We start from the raw sequence: 24,644 nt of genomic DNA, 5'->3' as shown, positions 1-24,644 counted from the left end.
CTAGGGCTTGAGAACCTGCTGGGTAGCTGCTGGTATTAACAGCAGTATCAGTATTGGCATTAGTACTAGCAGGAGTATTGCTCTAAATGTCCCTGTCTACCTCTCAGGGTGCAGACTAGTGAAGCTGCTAGCTTGGGAACTGCGGTACAAGGGCCAGTTTGCATTGGCAGGTCAATGCCCAAGAGTGCACCAACGTGGCTGTAAAAGTGTCTATTCCTACCAACCTTGTGTGAGAAACACTTTCTGCTGGTCCACACTTTCATTGACACTTCATGATGAAAGACTTTTTAAATGTTGCCCATCTGGTAAACGTGAAATGACATACCCTTGTGCTTTTAATTTATATTTATCTGGCGAATTGTTATGAGGTTCAGAATCTTTTAATACATGGTGCTTGGTCTCTCCTATTTCCTCATCTGTGAAATTTCTGTCCATAGCTATTGCACCTTCCCCCCGTCCATTTGGATGTTTTTTCTTATTTATTTACCTATCAAATTTATATTTTTGAAAGGTGTATATGAGATATAAATAAATATGTGTATACAATTTGTTTAGAATAATGTACATGATCAGCATAGTTTAAGTGTTGGCCATTGTAATAATAATGTTTAATAATATTATAGGTGGATAAATTGGTCATTTTTAATAGTACCCATGTAATATGCATACACCATGAATGTTTTTCATCTGACTTTGTTGATATAACCATATTGTCTTTTCTCTTAATATGTTAGAGTAATGAATCCCAATAATAAAATAATGAGCTAATTTTTAATTGGTAGAATATATTTAATTTTGTCAGGACGTATTTTTATACAATTCTGTATGCATGTTTCTTAACATCTGCTTAGGATTCTGTAAGATCATCAGGGGCTGGTATTTTCTTTAAGAAATACTAACTTGATTTAGTCTTATAACAATTATTGTATCATTGTTTTCATGTGAATAAGCAATGGCTTCACTGAAGTTTTCTTTTACTTCTTTAGATAGCTTTAGAAATTTACATATATACACATATATGGACCTTTACACATGTATCAAGAATTTGCCTAATTTCCCTAAACTTTCAAATTTACTAGGATAAACATCTCCCTAATATTTTACAATAGTCCCAACCTCTGTTTATGGTTTTAATCCTCACTATCTCTTTTGTTCCAAGGTCCTTTTTCAATCTTAATTTTTCATTTCTAATATTTTAAATTGTCCTGTCTCTTTTTTTTGGCTCATCTAACCAGCACATTGTCTTAATTTTCAGTTTCTCCAGAGAACCAACGTTGTATTGATGGATTTCCTAGTCGTTAATTTAGAGGCATATTTTCACTTCCTTCGTTCATCTCTTTAGCAATAATATAACTTCTCACTTTGGAAGCCTAGCTTATTAATTTCCTGTTTCTTCATTTTTACTATAACCACATAGGATTATCTATTTCCCCCTGGATACTATTTCAGATGCGTTCCATAAGAACATTTTTTATATTTGATTTCTAAGTGTTTCCTAATTTTCATATATCATTTCATCTAACATGTGGGTTATTTTGAAGCTAACTGTAGAAGTTCTCAAGCTATTGCCCTTGAGTGTCAATAACTACAGTGGTTAGGGGTGGGGGTGTGGAGAGAGATGCCTGGGTTCGAATCCTGGCATTGCCCCTCCTCAGCCACCCAACCCTGGGAAGATTCTCAGTCTCTCAGTTTTGACATTGGTCTCATCATCCACAAAAGAGAGTTGTTGTGAGGTCTCCGTGAGATAACATAATGCTTAAACCCTGTCTGGAACACAGGGAGATTCATGTAGCTTCTGGTATGTTGTGATTTCTTTTAACTCAAGTACGGTGTGCTCAAAATATAAACTTTACAGGATACGTAAGTCTTTGAAGCGGCAGAGAATTTACTTCACAGTTTTGTGGAGCATGGCCAGTTTTCGTAAATGTTCCACAAGTGCTTATAAAATATCTAACCTCCCATTCTTCTCAAATGCCAGGAATTATCCGCTGCACATTCAGGCCATTAAGATCCAGGTACTAGGTCACCAGGTGTCTGTGGATCCAGTGTCTACCCTACAGGTCAATGTAGATGGAGAGCTCAGTCTATCTTCTGGATTCGCCCTTTCTTATCAGTTCTTCCCACTGGAGATCAATCCTCTTACTGTGATGTCACTCATGCATGCATTTTAAATATTTCTTATAGTTTATCAAACATTTTTAGGTGTGGTGTGTTGAGAGGGGCTTCTGTGAATACTGGAAACAAACTGCCTAAAACAAAATAGAACTCCAGGGGCGCCTGGGTGGCTCAGTCTGTTGAGTGTCTGACTTCGGCTCAGGTCATGATCTCACTCACAGGTTCGAGCCCCACATCAGGCTCTGTGCTGACAGCTCAGAGCCTGGATCCTGCTTCAGATTCTGTGTCTCTCTCTCTCTCTTCCCCACCCCTGCTCATGCTCTGTCTTTCTCTCAAAATAAATAAATGTTAAAAAGGTAAAACAAAAGCAAACAAACAAGAGAGTTCCACACAAGTGTCACTGGCCAGCTGAAGTCATGGAGATTTGGCTTCCCTATGTGAGCTCTTAATACCATTCTCAAATCCTCAGTTTCTTCATCTGAAAACTAAGTACAAAATGTGAATTACCATGATAAATCTGTAAAATGATGAATATAACTCATGACACATAAGAAACATTCCATAATTTAAAAGTCGCTAGTACAGTCACATGTTGATCTGATCCATGCTGGGAAGATTACATCACTATTGTCCACGTTTCAGCTTTGGATTGCACATACACAGAAGACAAGAAGGAAGGGAGGGAGATAATTGGAGAAAGTAAGTTGTTATTTGTCCCTAGAACTGGCAATGGCTCCAACTATTGCTAAAGAAATTGACTCAACATGGTAGATGAGGAAGCTGGCACAGGCATTGCCAGTGGCAATTAAGGATCATGGGCATAAGTGACACTTAAGGATTGCTTATTCTGTGTCACATAATTGATAGGAGTTGACCACAAGTGTACAAAGAAGGTTTGCAAATTGTTCATGTGACCATGGTCATTCTGAGATAGAGAAGAATGGTCTTAGGTACATCCAATGATTCTTCTTTTACATCAATTGCTATTAAGCAATTAAAAGTATTGGGTTTTTTTTCATGCTTAAGATGAACCTAGGAGGTAGGTATGAGTACCTCCATTTTACAGTTGAGAAAATTGAGGCACCAAGAGGTTATATAATTTTACCATAGTCACCAACTGGTAGAGGAACAGAACCAGAGTTCAAACCCAGAACTTGACATCAAGCTGTGGGCTCCATTGTTCACCTCATACTTATTCCACTCAGACTGCACAGCTGGGAACAGCAAGTCAGTGTTTGAGCTCAGACAGTTTCTCTTTGGAGCCTACTCTTAACCTATAATCTGACTTGCTTATGGAGGTCTAACAAAACACTTCTTTGTTTAACCAATCACTGAACTGGGTGATTTGATATATTTCATTTGATACATCTCATATAAAGTTGAAACACTTAAAAAATTAAAATAGTGATGATTTATTAGCACTTTCTGGGTGCCAAGAGATTTGCTTTATAACTTTTCAGGGGCTCAGATTCTAGTTTTCGGTGCCAAAAATTAAAAGAGACAAAAAAGATAAAGTAATTTTGCACATGAAATAATACTAAGAAATCAGACAGCTGGTATCCAATCTAGAATGTCTGATTCCAAATATTGTACTAGCCACTATACCACACTGCCTTGTAGCTCCACTTAACAGTTTAAGAAACAGAGGATGAAAAAAATATGGGCGCCTGGGTGGCTCAGTTGGTTAAGCATCTGACTTCACCTCAAGTCATGAGGTCGTGGGTCGTGGGTTCAAGCCCTGCATCAGGGTCTGTGCTGACAGTTCAGCCTGGAACCTCCTTCGGATTCTGTGTCTCCATCTCTCTCTGCCACTTCCCCACTCACTCTCTGTCTCTCCCTGTCTCTCAAAAAAGTGTTAAAAAATAAATAATTTTTTTTGTTCACATAGAATGCAAGTAGTTGGGTTAGTATTTGTTCTAACTTTGGGAATTTCAATTAACGTAAGTTTTTCACAATACCAGAGTCTTTCAGTACAAAAAAGAAAAAGTACTGCATGGGATAGAGAAGGCATGGGGAAAAGATATTGGCCAAGAAGAATTTCAGAATCAGAATCATGGGATAAAGAGTAAAAAGGTAGAAAGTAGAAGATAAAGGATTCTAGGATGCTTACAATTTGACTTTTCCTGTAACACCTGTAGTAGGCATCCTCCAAAAATGGCTCCCAAATAGCCAAACCTCCAGTCTTCATACCTTTGGATATTCCCCTCCAGCAGAGTGTCAGATGGTGACTTGTTTCTTCGAAGAGAATCTGGCAAAAGAGATTAATGGCACTCCTGTAATGAGGTCATAAAAGATGGAGTTCCATCTTGCTAGTATTCTCTTCCTTCTGCTGAAACTCTCTCTTACCTTCTCACTTGTTCACTTTGACAGATCAAGGTATTATGCGGGGGAATGCTGTGTGGAGAGGGCCATGTCGCAAGAACTGAGGGTGGAATGTAGCCGAAATCTCATGAGGAATTGGAAGCTGCCAACAACCACCAGAGTGAGTTTGGAAGCTTCTTCTCCAAGAAAAGCCTGATGGCTACACCCTTAGCCAATATATGGACCACGTCCTTGTGAGAGATGCAGAAGTACGGGACCCAGCAAACTCATGGCTGGCTTCCTATCCCACATATACTGTGAGGTATGTGCATGCTGTATAAGTCACCACATATTGGAGGAGTTTGTTACACATCAATAGATAACAGACGGACGAAATATGGCCAAGAGTGAGAAAGATGGAGGTCTTTCTCTGTGCTTCTCAAAGCACTGGTTCTAAACCCTTGTGAGGAAGGAGAGTGCTATCAATGCTAGACATCTTACTGCTGAATATGAAGATATTAAAAGACTCAGACATGGAGTGCCTGGGTGGCTCAGTCAGTTAAGCGTCCGGCTTCAGCTTAGGTCATGATCTTGCTGTTTGTGGGTTCGAGCCCTGCATCGGGCTCTGTGTTGACAGCTCAGAGCCTGGAGCCTGCTTCAGATTCTGTCTCCCTCTCTTTCTGACCCTCCCCTGCTCGTGCTGTCTCTCCCTGTCTCTCAAAAATAAATTAAAAAAAAAGACTCAGACATTTTCAATAATTACAGAATCACCTCAAGTAACTGGCACCTGACTTATGCAGTTCCCCTAATCACTCTTTGGCACTAGGCTCCTGATGGAGCAAAATCTTGCATTTAGCTCTTACTATACCCACTATACTGTAGTCTTACACTTTTCTCTATCAACTAGTAATGTTTTGATTTTTACTTCTTACCCAAAGCATGTGATAGCTTGTTCATATTTGTATAGTTTAACCAGTAGGGCTCTATGTTTTACCTGGAAAACATAATCCTAATAGTATTATATTCAATTTTCACCACACTGAATTTTAATATGGATACACATTTTTTTATATGGATGCACACTGGCAGTGAGAGTTTTATATTATGCCAGATGAAAGCTACTGTCCCAGCTCCCCCCATTAATTTAGTAAAGCTCTCCATTAGCAGTCCTTGGCTGACTGAGGTCTCCCAAGACTCATCTGCCTAAGGCAGTAACAGATGGAACCTTCTCACAAGTTCTAGGGGGATACAAGGTAGCTTTTTGAGTCCCATAGTCTTCTCTAATTCTTCTCAATTCCACAAAGTATTCCTGAGGTCCATGGAGATATTTACATGCAGAAGCTCCTTCTCCCCCTAATAAAAGTATTAAACACTCACTCTATGGTTTCCTCTTGGGCCATTATCTCATAGATCTATTCTAAGTTTCCAGTCTCTTAACCCAATTTATAATCGCATGCTGGTGCAGCTTACAAGATTTTTTGACAGGCTTCATTTAAAATGAGCAGCACAGATTTTGTTTTAATTATTACTTATCATCATCATCATTACCATTAATGGATATTATTTACTAAATGTCCTTTATTGGTCAGTGACTCTGCACAGCTTTTCCCTAAGGGTTAATTACCCCATAATTATCCCTTTTTTAAATAATTGAGGATACTGAGACTCAGAATGGTTCTGACTTGCTCAAGAGTACATCAGTAATTAGAGATGAAGCTAAGGCTCAAATCTGACTCTCTGCCCAGTGCTCTTTTTGTTTCAGAGTTAGCAAAAGGGAAGAAAATGTACCCTTATGCATGATTAAGAACATTATGAAACTCACTTGTGATATTATCTTATGTTTTAAAAGCACCTCGCTATCCATCTTTTCTAAATTTTCCTACAGGAATTCCTTCTGCTAATGATTTGGTTCTTCTTTCTGGTTCTTTCCAAAATGGTATCTGATGACTGCAAATTGCTTCATCCCTGTTACAGACATGGTGCTTCTTCTTCGTAAAAGTAGCCATAGAAGTGCTCCCAAGCAGATAAAATAGGCTTCCTACAGTAAGGATTTTGCTGAGCCAATGGAAACCAAGAAAATGGAAGCATCCTATTAGTTAACACTGTTAGTTTCATGGGCACACTGGCTTATTGGAAGCTACCATGAAATATAAATTGGAACCATTTTTATCATGAGAAGTTCTGACATATGAGCTTATCTTCAGCAGCTCCTAAAATATCACTCAATGTGTTAATGGATGTCACTGGAAAATGGAGGCTCATGTTTCTTCTTAATTTCCCTCCGAAGTCAGGGGTTCTCATTGTACCCCTTACACACCTCCATCTTCAGGAGCTACCACTTTCTTGCAACTGATGGCTTGTCTGCCCAGAGCTTTGATACACCGCAAACTCCTTAAGACAACCCACATCGCACATTTCTCTAAAGTGTCTGGAGTGCCAGGCACATAACAATCACTCCAGAAATACTTTTTGAATAAATGCTTAAGTAAACTAGCAAATTTATAGACACATGAATAAACAGGTACCTAGCCATCTAGAACTGAAAATTCCCATAAAGAAATTAAAAATAATGATAACTAGCATGTATAATGCCCATCGTCACACCCTGCTCTTTTAATTCTATGTCAGTTCTTGCTCACCACAGTGCTCTGACATGGGTACGGTCATGAATTCCATTTTATAAATGAGCATCCAAAATTCAATGATGCCACACTTCTTGCCCAAGCTCACAAAGACATTTAATGTCTGAGCTGGGTTTGGAAGCCAGAATCTGAGCTATTTGCTACCATGCCAGACGGCTCAATGATTCGCTATTCTCAGGAGAAATGGGACATGTATGCAGGTGAAGAGGTCACTCAGGATTCCAGGAGAGCAAAGTAACTGTTCTTTGTGTTTTCAAGTGTATCATGCCATCTAATTATGCTAACAGAATTTGGCTAGGAAGGCCAGAGACTGAATGGGAGCGCAGATTTTCTACCTATCTCATCTATTACCTTTTTAAAAATAAGTCCAGTAAAATTATGGTCAAACTTAGAGAAGATGGGAAATAAATGAGGGGAATAAATAGTCACTTTATATCACACTGAGAACTCAGAACTCCACTGGGATTTTGTTTCTTTTCATTACGTTCTCATGATAACGTTGCAAAATGCATTTCATCTCCTTTAAGCTAAGCCACTGTTGAGGCTCAGAGAGGTTAGGGGTGGTCCCACAGATAGAAAGTGGCAGAGCAGGAACTGGACGCAAATCTGCAACTCCCAAATCCATACATTTTGTGTGATGTCAGGCTTTTTGCAAAAATGAAGCTTAGAATTGGCCTTTTGTTAATGTGTGTACCTGAGTGCAGAGGCTCTCTCTAGAAGACCAAGTCAAAAACAAACAGTAAAGATAAACCCTCTGTGAGTTTGTTCGACTCACATTATGGAATAAGTCACCATGAAAGATAAAGGTGGAAGCAGCCAGAGGAGGTGACTTGAGCCTCTGATTCTGCTCCCAATAAGCCTCCGGTATGGTGGGCCCTTGTGGAATTCCCCTTTTGGAGTTGAGAGGTTTACAAGTCCTACAATCACAGGGAGGGCACCTGTATCTGAAAGCATTTCTTTCTTTCTTTGAAAAAATTTTTTACAAGCTCTTGTTACATGGTTCAGTTATTTCAAGTTTTCTGATGGGTTGGGGACCAAAATAGGCTATTCTAAAAGACACAGTGAGAGCAGTTACTAACTAGGACGTACGCAGGCAGTGAAATTCTGATATGCCTCTAGGTCTGAATGTCACCTTCAAAGTCCTATTCTTGATCAGAGTTCAGAGTACAGATACCTTTCTTTCTATGAAACTTGCAGATGGTCCCTTTTTCAGTAATAAAATATATAGTAAATAGCACCTATTAGTTTGATTTGAGGGAGGTATTATTTCCTTCATGTATAAAATACATGACCTTGTGCAGGTGATTGAAAATCTTTGTGCCTCAGTACCTCACCTGTGAGTTAGGATCAATGATGGGACGTCAGAGGGGATGGTTTGGGGCTGTAATGCGCTAATGCCCAACATAGCACATGGATCCAAGTTGGCACTCAATCAATGATGTTCTTTGCATGCTGTATTATCTTATGAGTGAGTCCCAATTGTAAATCCAATAAATACTAGAAAGCATTTTTACTGGTGATTTTCAAAAAAAGAGCACAGAAATTGCAAATGCCATCTTCTATTTATCTGTTTGGTGAGGTTTGCCATATTTTGTGAAAATGAATTATTGAGCAGTTGAAGTTAATGAAAATGAAACTCTCAAATTTAATAGGGTCATGATATTTGAAGCAAGGAAAAGTGGAATCTCTGTTCCTGTACTTATTTTTTGATTCTATGAAAGCAACAATGATAGCAGTGATCCTATTATTGGTAGTGGTAATGGTAATAGGTAATAGCAATAGAAGGAAAAGATAAGCATCATTGGGGAGGTGCCACATGTTAGACCTTGTTTTAGGCATTACCTATACTTGTTTCAAAAGAATCCTGAAAAGTAGATATTTTAAGCATTAGCTTAATTAGCTGATGGTAATTATAAGTTTTTCTCAAAATTTCTTTTAAATAAGAGAGAAATAAACTAAGTAAAAGCAATAGCAGGGAACAATATTTTTTAAGCCAAACAGAATTAACAGTTGATAAATTAGTGAAATGATTATGATAATAGTAATAATAGTGACCACTATTTAAAGTAGCATGCACTGAATGCTTACCTTGCACCAGGCATGGGTTAGGTGATTTATATAAATTATACTATTTAAAACTTATAGTTTGAATGTGTTAACTACACACAGAATGCACCTGATTGTGATCTAGGGAAGGAGACACTAAATGGGGGAACTCATGAATTGTAGACAGCAAGAGATACTCTGGCCTGTGAAGCTAGAAAGTGATCATGCTTTGTGCTCACCAATCAATAATAGGATAACTCTCCCAGCCTCCCTCCTCTCTTAGTTCAGATACCCCTCAAAACAGAGCATAAGACTAAGATTTAGGTGCAGATTGTATTATTGGGATGTGATTAGAGAATTTAGGAGTGACACAATGAAAGTGAAAAAGTAAATGGAGTGTGCAGTAATGAAGTGTGCATTATTTTTCTTTAAAAATTTTTCAGTAGTCTCCACACCCAACATGGGGCTTGAACTCACTACCCTAAGATCAAGAGTTGCATGCTCTACTGACTGAGCCAGCCAAGTACCCATGGAATGTGCCTTATTGAGGTGGTTATCAGAATCTGAACTCAGCTTCAGTTGCACTGTGGGCCACATAGAATCCTCTCAGAATGATCTCTAAGAACGGGGGTCTGCAACATTCATCTATCAATCTCACACACCAGTGGTTGAGGGATCCTATGCAGGTAGTTCTTGCACATTTAGTCTTCCCTGAATGTGGGCACCAGAAAAAAGCCCTAGGACAGAAAGGCAGATGTTAGAACTCTTGCTTGCGGTGGTGCATGGTAAGCATGCATGGAAGACAGCCACTGGGGCTGTATGAAATCAGAAGAAATGGGGCACAGAGCATCATAAACTTCTACCTCTTGCATGTTCAGCCCTGATTATCCCTATATGAAGTCCTTTCTGTCACTGACTCTTCACAGTTGTAGCAAAAATAATCTCTAAAGAATCATCTAGGAGCACCTAGGTGGCTCAATCAGTTAAGTGTCCGATTTCAAGTCAGGTCATGGTCTCATGGCTGGTGAGTTGCAGCCCCAGGTTGACCTCCATGCAGACCGCTCAGAGCTTGGAGCCTGCTTCTGATTCTGTGTCTTCCTCTCTCTCTCTGCCCTTCTCCCTCTCATGTACTTACTCTCTCTCAAAAATAAGCATTAAAAACAAAAAGACTAATCTAAAATAAATCCTCAAAAACCTCACAGTGGTTAGCGGGAAAAACTATGGTACCACACTGCAGGTGTTCATGCAGGTGAATCTGAGATGCATAATCTCCCTCTTTCATTATACAACTTTCACCCAACAGCACTTCAGATAGTCTAAAGTACTGACATGTTAGAGTGATCCAGACTTCCCTCCCTATTAGACCTGGTCCTTGTTGGCCATGTCCTTCCATCTGCTCCCTTTGCTATAACTGCGTGGTCCCTGTTATCACAAGGCACAGAAGCACCAAAATATGACTCTGAATCCTGAGTGAACCTCCCTGCATCCATTAAATAGCAGCAAACTTCATCCATATGAGAATTGTGTCAGTCAACTTAACCAGTATGATGACACTTTTTCCTGACAGTCTACTGCATGAAGCGTGCAAAGGGAGCAGATGGAAGTCATCGCTGCAGGTTTGGGAACATCCTCACTGTGATCCCTGGAAGCACTGTGTTTGCAAGTTGGTCATAGGAGTCATGGGAGAGGAGCCAGTTCTACCTGTACTCATAGATTCCTGAACCTGTGAATTCTGTTTATTGAAAACAAATTATTATAAATTGATTATTGTTTCCAAGCATGTACCATAACCTGAAGGATAGCATTCCAATGTACAAGATATTGTCCTTAAATAGTGTCTTAGCTTAGCTTTTTATAGATTTTTCCAACTTTCTATCAGCCTATTGCTTCTAGGTGATGAAGGATAGGGTAGGACTGGTGAATATCTTTTATGTGCATCTGTAATTGCACTTTCTTTTCAATAAAATAAATCCCTTGGATAAGCCAATGTAATGAAGGGCCTCACGTTTATTAATCAAATCCTCTCTACACTTTAAAAATTGTTTTTGGCACAAATATGAAATTTGGGGAAGGCAAATTTATATTCATTTATTGTTCCAATAAAGAAAAAAAAATTGACCTGCCAGATATTGGCCCCAACATAACCAAGTACCAAGTGGCAGCTTGGAACCTTCAAGGGATAGAGCCATGTTGAGGATTTAAAGTCCATCTTTTCTGCTACAAGTTTGGGTGTACAATAGCAGAAGAAACTGTATTACATATTGTAAGAATCCCTGCTACCAGGATCAATGTATAGCCTGTATCCTTGTCAGCATGGCTATGTCAATCATGAGGACTGGGTGGCTGAGGACACAAGGAGTGGCTGCCATGCTCTGGGTGAATCATCCTGCTTACCTGGATATTCCGCAGTTCTTCTGATGTGTCTATATTCTGACGAGCATTAACATGAGACACAAACATTCAGACCCTTGTTTTTTCACCACCATACATCTATCTACATGTGTCTTCCCTAGAACTCTGTGTCTCCAATTTTCAATTTTTCTCCTTCCTGGTTTCTACCAACTAGCTAAGCTGTTTATCACTACCCAGGAATCCATTTTTAATCTTAGAGCTGAGCCATTTTTCTCTCCATATAAATGTGAAAATTTTCATTTTCTGGACTACTGCTACATCCAAAAGCCACAGTAAATCCAGCAAAGTCAGGCCATCTCAAGAAGCTTCATGATGACCACAGCTAAATTTGTCTTCCTCCTCTATGTTTATCCTCCACTTTCTCCCATTGTGACATCATCATGTAGCTGAGTGTGCTGTGTCTTTTTTCCTTTCCAGTTGTAAACAATAACAGTGGCAAGGACCATTTGTCTGTCTGCTTGTTGTTTCCACCGTTACCACTAACAAACCCATTCCTACTTTGGTGCGAGTTTGCTGCTGATAATTATCTTTGTGGGAGGCAATTTCCCAGCGCTTACCACAGAAGCCGAGGCAAAGCAAGATTCCTATAGTATCCAGCAGCATGACTCAGCCTTAACCAATGTGATGGTTCAACTAGAGTTTAAACCCTGAGTTACTAGGGCGAAAAGGCATAGATTATGCAGAAATTATTTTCTGTGGTTCATTATATAGACACAATATCTCCCAGCAGTTGAGGTACCAATGGTAATGTCATAACCAGACTGTCCCATAGGCATGACCTTGACTCAGGCTTCAGCTGCCAGGTCCCTTTGGTTCTTGTCCATCCTCTAACCTTGTTCTCCATCCTCTATTAATTTAGCAAGTGAGTACATATTCTTATAATTTCCTTTTCTGCCTTCATTAGAATTTTTTTCCTATTATTCACAGTTAAAATTTGGACTAAAATGGTATCTGATGATCCAGATTTATTCAAGGACAAATGAATCCATCAAATCGGGGAGAATGATTGAGTTACAGAAGCCATCACAATTTCATGGGAAAAAATACTAGAGTCTGAGTCAGGATATGTTAGCAATAATAATGAAATAGTTGTTACTAATATTAACTTCTACTAGTATATGGATCTAAAATTCTCAATTCTTTCCATTCTACTATACTAGATCTGGCTTTGCATCTTATTGATTTTGCGGTGTGCTGGTCAATGTTTAATGACCAGCATTTCAGAAAAGAAGAGACAACCTGATTTGTAGCATATTGCCAGTTTCCCTGGTGTAAATACTCCCGTGACAGTCAATCTCAAGCTATAGATTTGACATCGTTGATGGTGGAGTTAGGAGCAGATGCCCATAGTTGGCTTTCCTAGGTTGTTATAAGTGACATCAAATACACTGCTACATATGGTTTTGATGAAATCAGTTAATTTCCTCACATTCTGTTTCTGAATCTTCAACACCAGGAATGAATAGATAATCTCTAGGTGTCTTCCCTGGAGTAAAATGTAGTTTTAATTCTGAGTATATAGTTGCACAAAAGATGAATTAAGCATAACACCAACCCTTTGATGAAAATTTTTGGTAAGATTTGTGGATTCACTGTAAATAGAATCAGCTGTAAATATTTTTGAATTGGTGTATCATGACAAGAAGTGTTCTATGATTAAATTTCCATTTTTAAAAGGAAAAAAATGAAACATGTTTCTACTTCAGAAATTCGATTGCCAGCTTGTTGGAAGTTTGTGGAAACAGTATTTTCAGTTGACAATGTGCATCAGTGTGGTGGGCAAGATACCAGGAGAGAAGGCCGAGAATTGGAAATGTTAGAAAAAGCAAAAGCCTAAGAATGCAAACTGAAAAACCTTATGCTTAACTCAGCTGACATCAGGAGGCTTGTCTCACACTCTAGCAAATATTTGAATCAGTTGCGACATTAGCTCGAGGAACTAAAATAAGTTTACTTAGACATTTAAATTGGACACTCTCTCTTAGTAAAATAATTTGTGGCAGCCTACCTATGTTGCTGCCCATCTTCCTTTCTCATGAATCACCACACTTCACAACTTCAGGCACCTAAGCTATTGGGGGAGGTGGGGGAAGAACCCTCCATAATACCCAGGGAAGAGGAGGAGAGATCTGGGATGAAGTAAAACTTGATTAGTTTAAGCCAATAGTGGCAATTTCCATTCCCATTCATTGATTTGGAAGTGGTATCAACATCCAGCCAGAGAGAGTTTGTTGAAAAGATTGGGGGAAATTTTTCTCTACCTTTACAAAGGTATGGAGGTAAATATCATTCCTTTATAATCTCTGAAAGCTATTTTCGTGTGCCACTAGGAATTGTGGCAGACATCCTGGGGAAGTAAGGAAAGCTGGCTAAGATGACCATCCAACACCCTACAGATGACAAGCAGAAAGGCAGAATGAAACTGAATCTTTGGTAATGGATCAGGGTCACCAAATTAACTAATCTTGGAACTGTCTCACTTTGGGCCCCTTTGTTATGTGAAATAAGCAAATTTCTTTGTAAATCACTTCTAACTTGTCCAATTTTCTATGTCCACATATTATAAAACTACTTTCAATTATTCTTTGAATATTAGATATAGCCCTTCTTTCCACACATATTTAGTGTAAATAAGTCAATTAAATAAATGTAGGTGGACATTAGTAAAGACAAAGAAAAATAAAAATTAGAGATGGAGAAAATAAAATTAGAGATAACTAAGTGGTAGGAATGTTCTGCTTTATTAGTGTGGTCAGAGAGGGTCTTATAATAAAATGCTGTCAAAATGAAGCATGGAGAGAAAAAAAAAGAGTAAAACGATAGGCAAAACATTAGAGACCTGTAGGAAAATTTCTTACTGGCCTAATGTGTGTAATATTGGAGTTTCCAAAGAGTAGGGGTGTAGGTGTGTGGGGGGTGTGTGTGCACATGTGTGTGGCTGTGTTTGAAAGAATAATATTTAAGTTTTTCCAATTTTTATGGATACTATAAGCCCACAGATTCAAGATATATAATCACATACAAGCATAAGAAATATGAAGAAAACTATAGCAAAAGACATAATAATGAAATTTGTGAAAACCAGTGGTAAAGCAAAAAAAATAAATAAAGACAAACAGGGAAAAATACACTATATACACAGAAACAAATGATAATAGCATATTTCTTATTGAAAATAGTGTATGTGAGAAGGCAGTTGAATAATGTCTTTAAAGTACTGGAAAAGCAAGCAAAAACACCTCTTAACCCAGAATCCTTTGAAAAGATAAAAATGTCAGCAAAAATTGAAAGTAGAATGTACACAAAACAGTAGATTTCATTTTTTCTTTTCTTGTCTCTTCTTTACTATACTTACTTACTTACTTTTTTTTTTTACAGGTGGATCATAATTTTTTATAAGTTGTTTTTAAACAAAATAACTGAGAACTTAGTTGAGAATCTGAGCTTCCAGTTATATATGGCTGCAGGCATCCTACCCCACCTCACTCTCCCCATGCTTGAGTGGTATGTGCCCTGCTTCTACCATTGGTTGGGGATTCTAGCTTTGTATCTATCCTAAATACCTCCTAAAGGAAATGTTAAAGAAAGATTTTAGGCAGAAGGAGAATGACACCTGATGGAAATCTCCTTCCATACAAAGGAATTAAAGGCACTGGGATTGGTAACTACTTGGGTAATTGCACAAGATTATTTCCTTACTGCTTACATATTATCAGAGATAATTGTTTTCTTTTATTTAAAAAAACTTTAATGCTTATTTATTTTTGAGAAAGAGAGAGAGAGAGAGTGGGAGAAGGTCAGAGAGAAAGGGAGACACAGAATCTGAAGCAGGCTCCAAGCTCAGAGCCTGAAGTGGGGCTTGAATTCATGAACTGTGAGATCATGACATGAGCCACCCAGGCACCTTGCAAAGATAATTGTTTAATACAAATAGTAAACATGTATTTGGTGTATTATACATAAAGTAAAATATATGACAAAAGTAGCATAGAAGCCATGCACGTATACTGAGTTTCTTACAAGCACTGATGTGTTATGATAATGATTAGAAAGTAGATTGTGATAACTTAATGCTTGCTGTACAAATTGTAAAGCAATGATTTAAATAACCCGGAAGTACAGATAATAAGCCACAGAAGGATAAATGTAGTCATAAAATGAATTCAATTAGTTCAAAATAAGTCAGAAAAAAAGAGACAGAGAACATGTGAGACAAATGTAGAACAAATAGGAAGATCATACACTTAAACCTGACTATATCAATAATTGTATTAAATGTAAGTAGTCTAAACACCCCAGTGAAAGGCAGAGATTGTCGACTGGGTGAGGGTAAAGCCAGGTCCAGCTATATGCTTTCTCCAAGAAATGTACCTGAAATACAGAAACACAAATTTTAAGAACAAAGGTTAAAAAAAAAAAAAAGATATGCTATGTGAACACTAATCAAAAGAAGCTAGGTGGCTATATTAACATCAGAGTACATTTCAGAGTAAAGATTGTGATAAATGAGTGAATTAGTCAAGAAGGTATAATAATCTTAAATGTTCATTCACCAAAGAACAGAATTTTAAAACACATGAAGCAAAGTTGATAAACTACAAATGAAATAGAGAAATTTACAATTTTGGTCAGAAATATCAATAACCAAATAGACAACCTATGAAGATATAAAAGATGTGATCAACAATACCAAATAACTGGACCTAACTGACATTTTTAAAATATTCCACCAGAAAAAAGTACACAAACACACATTCTGTCTAATACACACAGAAAATTTAACACTAGCAATAATATTGTGAACCATAAAACAAATCTTAGTACATTTAAAAAGATTCTGAAGTTTGTTCTTTGCCCACAACAAAAATAAAATTAAAAAAAAATCTGTAACAGAAAGATACCTGGCAAAGTGCCAAATATTTGAAAATGAATTAACACAGATCTATATAACCAAACAAAAAAGAGAAATGATAAAGCATTTTAAACTGAATGGAAAAAAATATATATTAAAGTCTATAGGATACAACAAAAACACAATTTAGGGGGAAATTTATGGTGTGAAATACATGTATATGAAAAGCCAAATGATCTCAAATCAGAAAACTCAGGTTCCACTTTAAGAAAATAAAAACAAGGGGCACTTGAGTGACTCAGCTGGCTAAACACCCAGCTCTTGATTTTGGCTCAGGTCATGATCACATGATTTGTGAGACTAAGCCCCATGTCTGGCTCTGCACTGACAGCATGGAGCCTGCTTTGAATTCTCTCTCTCCCTCCCTTTCTATCCACCAACCCCCATGCTTTCTGCATGTCTCTCAAAATAAATAAATAAAAATTAAGAACAAAAGAAAGAGATAAAATAGTTATTAGTACAGATTAAAAATAATAAAATTATTGGTAAAAATGTTAGAATGGAAAATTGATACAATTGAAAACAGAAAAATCACAAATTATCAAAATCAGGAATAAGAAAAGAAATCACTCTCAATATTATAGATATTAAAAGGATAGTAAGGAGATATTTTAAATAACTCAGTGTCTATAAGCTTGATAAGCCAGAGGAAAGGCTAAATTCCTTGAAAGACACAATAAAAGTCTACTCAAAAATATTCTCACCTCTACTGAAGACTTTTCATTTTACCAAAAAGCTGTCTACAAAGAAATCCCCAGGCCCAGAATAACTTCACCGGTGAATTCCACCAAATATTTCATGAAGAAATAAAAATAATTCCACACAAACTCTTCTGGAAAATTGAAGAAAACACTTTTCAGTTCTTCTTTGAGGCCAGCATTTTACTGATAACAAATCCAGATATACAGATTATAAGAAAATGAACCTATATAATATCATTCATAAGCATACATACAAAAATTCTAAGCCAATTTTAGCAAATAAAAACCAACAATATAAAAAAGGATAATGTATTGTGAAGAAGGGGCTTTACCCCAGGAATACAAGTTTGCTAAATATTTGATTGTTTAAATCCATTGTTTAAAAATGTTCAAAAGGCACTTTAAAAAACATTTAAAAATACATTTTTCTGACTTATTGGTGGATCACTTAAAATAAGCAAGTCACCACACATTTCTAAACCATTCACAATACTATTACCTTACATACAAGTTTGCTAAATATTTGAAAGTCAATCACTAACCTTAACTATATTACCTAAAGAAGAAAATTCATATGATCATATCACTTTGTGGAGAAAAATATTTTGACAAAGTCCAATATCCATCCCTTTTAAAAACTCTCAGAAAATTGAGATTAGAAAGAAATATCCATACCTTGATAGAAAGTATCTGCAAAAATCCTACACATCTAGCATCACACTTAATGGTAGAAACCTGAATGCTTCCCTCTGTACAGTCAGGGTATCTCACCCTTTGGCTCTGTCTTACCAGTTCTATCCAACATTGTACTAAAGGTTATAGCCCTTCCTACTAGGTTAAGAAAAGTAAATAGAATATTTAAATTAGAAAGGAAGGAGTGATTTTTTTCTTTATTTACTTATGATAAAGTTACCTAAGTATATAATTCAGTGTATCTATTAAGAAACAACACAAAACCATTAAAACTACTAAGAGAGTTTAGCAAGTTTGCAGGATAGAAGATAAATCTACAAAAATCAGTTTTATTTCTTTTTCCTTGCTAGAAAAAAATATATCTGTACATAGGAAACTATAAAATATTGGTGAAAGAAATGACAGCAGACCTAAATAAATGAGAAGATCTGTTGTGTTTATGTGAAAGGAAGTTTTATATTCTTAAGAAGTCAGTGCTCCACAACATGTCTGTGGATTCATTGTAATCCTAATCAATATCCCAACAGTCTTTATTTTTTGTAAGAATTGACAGATTCTCAAATGTATATGGAAATGCAAACTACTTAAAATAGCAGAACAGCTTTGAAAAAGAAGAGCAAAGTTGGAAGACAAACAGTACTTTATTTCAGGATTTATTCTATTCTCCTTACAAAGCTAGAGGCATAAACACAGTATAGAATTAGTATAAAGACTGACAAGTAGATCAATGGAACACAACAGCAAGTTCAGAAATAGATCTACACAGATATGTTTTTTTTATAAAGTTGCAAAAGCAATTCAATAGATAAAGAAAAATTTTCAACAAATGTTATGGAAGAATTGAGTATACATATGCAAAAATGATCTTCATCAATATCTCATACCATACCATGTACAAAAATTAAGTCACAATGCATCATATACCTAAATATAAAACACATAACTATAAATTTTCTTAAGGAAAAGACTGGATACATCCTTTATAACCTTAATTATGCAAAACTTCTTAGATACAGAGCTACATGTATAATTCATAAAAGAAAATTCTGATAAATTAAAATTAAGAGTAAAATCTTCTCTTCAAAAGATACTCTTAATGGAATAAGACAAGCCACAGAGGGTGGGTGGGGGGATATTGCAAAGCATATATCTGATACATAATGTGTAGCTTACACATGCAAATTACTCCTAATGTTCAATAATATGAACACAATCCAATTTAAAAAATAACATTTGAACAGACATATTATCAAAGAATAAACATAGGCCTATCAAAAGATGCTCATCTTCATTAGGACCTAAAATGCAAATTAAAGTCACTATCCACCTGTCAAAGTTTCTAAAATTAAAAAGATGAATGAGTTTAAGTGTTGACAAGGATGTGGAGACACTGGAACTCTTACATATTACAGGTGGAAGTATAAAGTAGTACAACCAGTTTGGAAGTAGTTTGACAACTTTTTAAAAAAAAGTTATATGACCCAGACATTCCACTGCTAGATATTTAGCCAAAAGAAATGAAAATATATGTCTACATAACACTTGCACATGGATGGTCATATTTATTATAGTTAAAAACTGGAAACGACCCAAATGTCCATCAAAAAACTGTGGCATATCCATACAACGGAATAACACTCAAAAATTAAAAAAAAAATGATGAATGAGTGATAAACTCTAGAGTAGGGACAAATTTTAAAAGAAATATGTTGGGTAAAAGAAGAGGGACAAGAAATAAGTATACACTGGATGATCCCATTCATGTAAGTTTCTAAGAAATACAAATTAATGTATAATTACAGAAAGCAGATTAGTAGCTGTTTGAATATGAGACATGGTAGGAAAGGTGTTGGAAGGAAAGAATTACAACGGAGGAAAAGAAAACTTTAGGTGGTGTAAATCTTTCAATACCATGACTGTGATGACGCTTTCCTAAGTGCATATGTGCATATACATACCAAATTATACATTTAAATGTGTGCAGTTATTGTATTATTGTATGTCAATTATATCTCAATAAAGCTGCTGAAAGCAAACTCATAACAGAAAAAAGAAATGAGGTCAAGAGAAACAGAGCCAGATTATGTCCAGCCTTCAAGTCCTAGCAAGGAATCTTAATTGTATTCAAAGTGCAGTAAAGAAAAAAGACTTTAATTGCCTTGTTGAGTGCTCCACTTTAACATAAGTGAAACTCACTCACTCCACGTGTCAAGCATGGTACTAAGTGCTTTCACTTAGACGCCATTTTGTCTTACCAGAATCCCTGTGATGATTCTTCTTACTGATAAGGAATTTGATGATCATGGAGACCAAGTGATTCCCCAAAGGGCCAGGTGGCAGTGCTGGGATATGATTATGGCTTGTCTTTCTGAAAAATACATTTATGCTCAGCTGCACAGAGCATTCTGTCCTAATGGGTAGGAGCTTGCATTGCAGAGGGAGAGAGGAGATAAATCCCCAAACAACTGTAACACAAAGTGGATCATGTTCACTGTTATTCAAAGATATAAACCAAGAGCTGTAAGATCTCAGTGGAAAAGGGAGAGAAGTATTCTGAAAGAAGTAGATGAGGTAGAAAGTAAGAAATTTTTACAGAGCAGGTAGGTCTTACCTGGACCTTCAGTGATGGATAAGATATGACCAGGTGAAAGGCCGGGAAGCAGAGCTTACTCAGTAGAAGAAACTGCTTATATAAAGCTAAAAGTCAAAAAGTAAACAAAGTCAAAAAGTCAAAAGCAAAGTTCTTGGAGTGTAATACTTCAGCTCTCCTGGGAGGGGCTTAAAGTGGTTGAAGGAAACAGAGTAAAGCACATTGTTTGGAAATTTGGCCAAAGTCTGATAATTTGGTCTATCCCAAAGCAAAATTGTGTGTTCTCTGGATGGGTGGTCAGCTTCTTCTTGATGCATGGTGAATGTTCTCTGCTCTGCATTCCAGTGGATTGGATGAAACCATGATTGCTCAAGTTTTGTTCTTGATGGAAGAATTTCCATAGGTGTATAGAGAATTAACGCTGAAAGACACCAATAAATCATGTGCTCTAATCTCTTTTATAGATAAAATAATGACTGAGAGAGGTGAGGTATCTTGTTTGAGGTCAGTTGGTAGCAATGTGATATTTAAGGCCAAGTACAAATTTCCCAGACAAGTCAGCTTTCTCCTGCATCAGGTTGCCATCTATCCTGAGCCCAGGGACTTATCTTTCCTGAGCTTCCTCTGCATGATTTTAATAATAAGGAGTTAAAGTTAGGACTGTCTGATGGAGGTGAGATTATCACAGCAAACAACACTTTGTTGGAAACAGATTGATGCCAGTGCTTGTGGGCAGAAGTCTAAAAGTAGCCTGACTAGATTGCTGGATTGAGAATCTCTTAATATAAATGAAAATTTTATGTTGGTAACTGAATGCAGCATGTTTTGAGCTTGAAGAGTGTCTGGGTCTTGGGCAGAGAAATGAGCCTGCAATCGTGGGACACACAAGGCACGATACCTTCTATGTAATCATATAAGTCATTGATGGGATAAACAGAATAAGCACATTGAAACCTATATTTCTGCAAATTCATTAAGGGGATAGCTATTGATTATTCACTATGTGTCATGTACTGCTTAGGTCAGTATAACAGGGAGTTAGAGGAAACCACTGTTATTGTTGTCTGTTGTAGGTGTACTCTACTTCTCTGGCCCCACCCGGTCAGTACCTTTTCTTCTTTACCCCTGTCCTGCTCTGTGTGGTTTAGGTGTGCCTGACAATCACAGTATACCCTGTAGCTATTGGGATGAGCAGGGCATTCACACAGACCTGCCCCAACCACATTACCCTAAACTCCTAACCGCAGCAAAGCCCCAGGGATGAGCATTAGACCCTAGCCTAGCCAATCAGAATCTCTCCCTGGGAAATTGTATATGACCGCTAGAGAGAAATATTCTCTCTTTTCTTTTAGTTTGTACCATCAAGCATGTGATTCCAGAACATTGAGCAGCCACTGCTTGGCAAAAGTCCACAGGAATTGTGGGCAAATAAGACCAGTTCTCAGAAAGAAAGACGACAACAGCCAAGAGATGTCAAGCTGTGCCATGAATCCTTGGATACAATCATGTCACCCCAGTGCTTCCCACTCACATGGACTAATACTCTTATTGTGGTGTTTAAGATACTTTGAATGCAGTCTTTTTAAAGGGAAGTGTTCACACTTAAGAAGTAATACAAAAAAACATGCCGTGAGCCCCCACTGTGTGCCAAGGTATATTCTGGGGAAAAACTCTGGAATTGAGTTAGGTATGCTCCTAACCTTGCAGGGGTCACAGCTAGTTTGGGAGACAGGTATACAAATCCAGATGGCAACTCCGGTAGAAAATAATAATAGTATAAGTATCAGCACCCTTGAAAGATAAAGAATGGGTCAAGAAAGTCATCCCAAACCTGCAGACACTAGACAGCATAGTCCTCAATGACAAATAGTTGGTCTGAAACAAAACTTAGGAGCAAAGGCTTTCAGCTGGAAGGAAACCATCTGCAAAATATGGGATTTTAAAGTAGCTTTGCACATCTGGAGACCTCTGACGTTAGTACTGTCAGGAAGAAGTCACTGGAAATGAGTCTGGAGATGCAGGGAGGAACTAGATGGTGGGTGCTTTGAGAGAACACAGCCAACCAGTGAAGGCAAATGCTAGGACGCCTTAAGCCATAGAATAGGGACACAGTCACTCAACTGAGAAGACTCGTACATTGAGGATCCAGGGCTATGGTGCTTGCTGGAAAAGTCCCAGAAGACACAGAAATGATGCAAATCCAATAAAGAACATCAGATGTCACTGCTGTCAGAGAAGCAGTCACTGAGTAGACTACAACTATGGCTGCCCATTGCAGACAAGCCCCCAGGCCATCAAACCCCAACAGAATGTCTCCCTGCCCAAGACACCTACTGATCGTGGAGAACATCGTTTTGAAACCTTTCTAAACCTCCAATCACCATGCACATCATTTCTCAATGGACCATTTTCCTGGGCACACTTTCCTCACATAAGCCAGATAGTCCTACAACTGGTCTAAAGTTTATTCTTGCAAACTTCTTCCCACTCAGAGGGAAATTTTTTTCATGAAGTGTTTGGGATTTATCAGCTGTGTAACACAATAATCATGAGATTTAAGCTGTTGAAAGCTGGAGTTGTGGCTTACTTATCTCCGAATCCCAATATGTAGATCCTTACCCATAGGTAGATGTGCAGTGACTGTTTACTGAATGGCATTTTGGGGCATATTCCTTCCCCTCTGTGAGAATATCCAAAGCAAAAACTGCATACCTTCAGTTTCCTGAAAGCCTTGATGTGTTATTTTTCCATTAATTATCCAGCAATCAGAGATTTGGGCTTAATATTTTAAGAAGCAGAATTTTAATGAGAAGTGAAGTGTAAATATTTATGTCCAAAACAACATAGATGCAATTAATCGGAGCCCTATTGTGTGAGGGTCGGAATTTCTAGGCATTGTGTTCCCTAATTATATTCTCTAGGCTCTGTAGTTTATTGCTACTTCCCCTTTGGTATGGCCTTGATTTTGTAAGTAGAATTATTTGGCAATAAATATAGGGTCCAAATCAGTCCCCAAGAAGCAATGCAGGATAAGCATACTGAATCTTATCCTAGATGAAAAATCCTATTTTACTATCTGTGTAAAAAGATTGACTCTTTATGCAAACCTGATATCAATGTCTATGTATAATTGTCTAAGCAGGTAGTTGCCTTCTCAAACATCTGTTAACACTGGCAGGCCCCAAAATAAACCTCCACATTAGCAACTTGCACTTTAAAAAAAACATTTATCCGGAAACATCTGCTGAGCTATTTTCTGTTTTCCCCGCTCCGTTCTTCCCTTTCAGGTCTGTTGAGGCAGAGTGAGGTGAATGTACAGCTTGAGACTTTAGAAGGGAAACAGCTACTTGGAAGGAAGGAAATGAAAGCTAGAAAGCTCAGGGAAATACATGAGGTCGAGGGGGGTTGGGGGGCAGGATGACATCCTGGGCGAGTGCATCTCTCTAGAATGCAGGGTGGAGCACTAGGCTCATACCCCCACTGTGTCTCTTCCCACCTGGGTAGATTCAGGCAACCAGCTTTCTCTTAAATACGTAGGGCTTCTTTTAAATGCTTATAACAGTGACAGTTTCAGAAACTTACCATGAAGCCCCTTATATCATCTGTAAGAATATCCGTAAATTTGTTTAGCATACAGTGCCATTCTATATAAACCGATTGAATCAATTCTTGATAGGTTACAATTTCAAGAGAAATAATCAATGAGGAAATGAATCGAGGTTCTCCCAAATCACTCTGATGTTTGGCATACAGACACTGAAAATGTTCTTTAGCTCTTGTTCATGACAGTTAAACACTCTAATTCACAAGAGGATGGCATATGAAGGAGTACTTGACAGGACCTAATGCCGTCACTCCTCACCAACTTCAGGACAAGTCCACTCTTCCTCCTGAGATTGGAAACTCCTTGAGAGAGAAAAAAAAAGAAGAAAAAGAAACAAATAACTGAATTTTACTTCTTTGTTTTGTTGTTGATTTGTTTCCCACTGGCTTTAACACAGAGCTCTGAGCAGTGAGAGGTGTCCAGAAAAGCACGCTGAATTGAACCTAGTTGAATCAGACCTCCACTCAGCAATTTCCTACTCGACACATCCCCAAAGGCAAGGGAAATGAAAGCAAAACTGAACCCTTGGGACTTCATCAAGATAAAAAGCTTCTGCACTGCAAAGGAACCAATCAAGAAAACTAATAGGCAACCGACAGAACGGGAAAAGATAGTTGCAAATGACATA

General features: G+C 37.6%; 2 long non-coding RNA genes across 3 annotated transcripts in view; one reads left to right on the top strand and one right to left on the bottom strand.

Moving 5' to 3' along the window:
• The first annotated feature begins 4,452 nt into the window (after positions 1–4,452).
• On the top strand, positions 4,453–22,045 carry LOC115286176. 2 transcript variants are annotated; one of them, XR_003905931.1, is made up of 3 exons: positions 4,453–4,738; positions 14,895–15,020; positions 21,765–22,045. It is a non-coding gene; the product is annotated as an uncharacterized LOC115286176 (long non-coding RNA). The 2 variants fall into 2 exon arrangements; XR_003905925.1 differs by lacking the exon at positions 14,895–15,020.
• Positions 20,151–24,644, bottom strand: part of LOC115286193 — a 7,643-nt gene continuing 3,149 nt past the window's right edge. The window contains exons 2-3 of the long non-coding RNA XR_003905942.1: positions 20,434–20,519; positions 20,151–20,190 (exon numbers count right to left, since the gene is read on the bottom strand). This is a non-coding gene — a long non-coding RNA (uncharacterized LOC115286193). The remainder of the gene's footprint in view (positions 20,191–20,433; positions 20,520–24,644) is intronic.

Source organism: Suricata suricatta, chromosome 1 (assembly GCF_006229205.1).
Source record: "Suricata suricatta isolate VVHF042 chromosome 1, meerkat_22Aug2017_6uvM2_HiC, whole genome shotgun sequence".
NCBI lineage: Eukaryota > Metazoa > Chordata > Mammalia > Carnivora > Herpestidae > Suricata > Suricata suricatta.
Note: the sequence above shows the minus strand (reverse complement) of the source record. Positions and strands in the feature narration are given on the sequence as shown.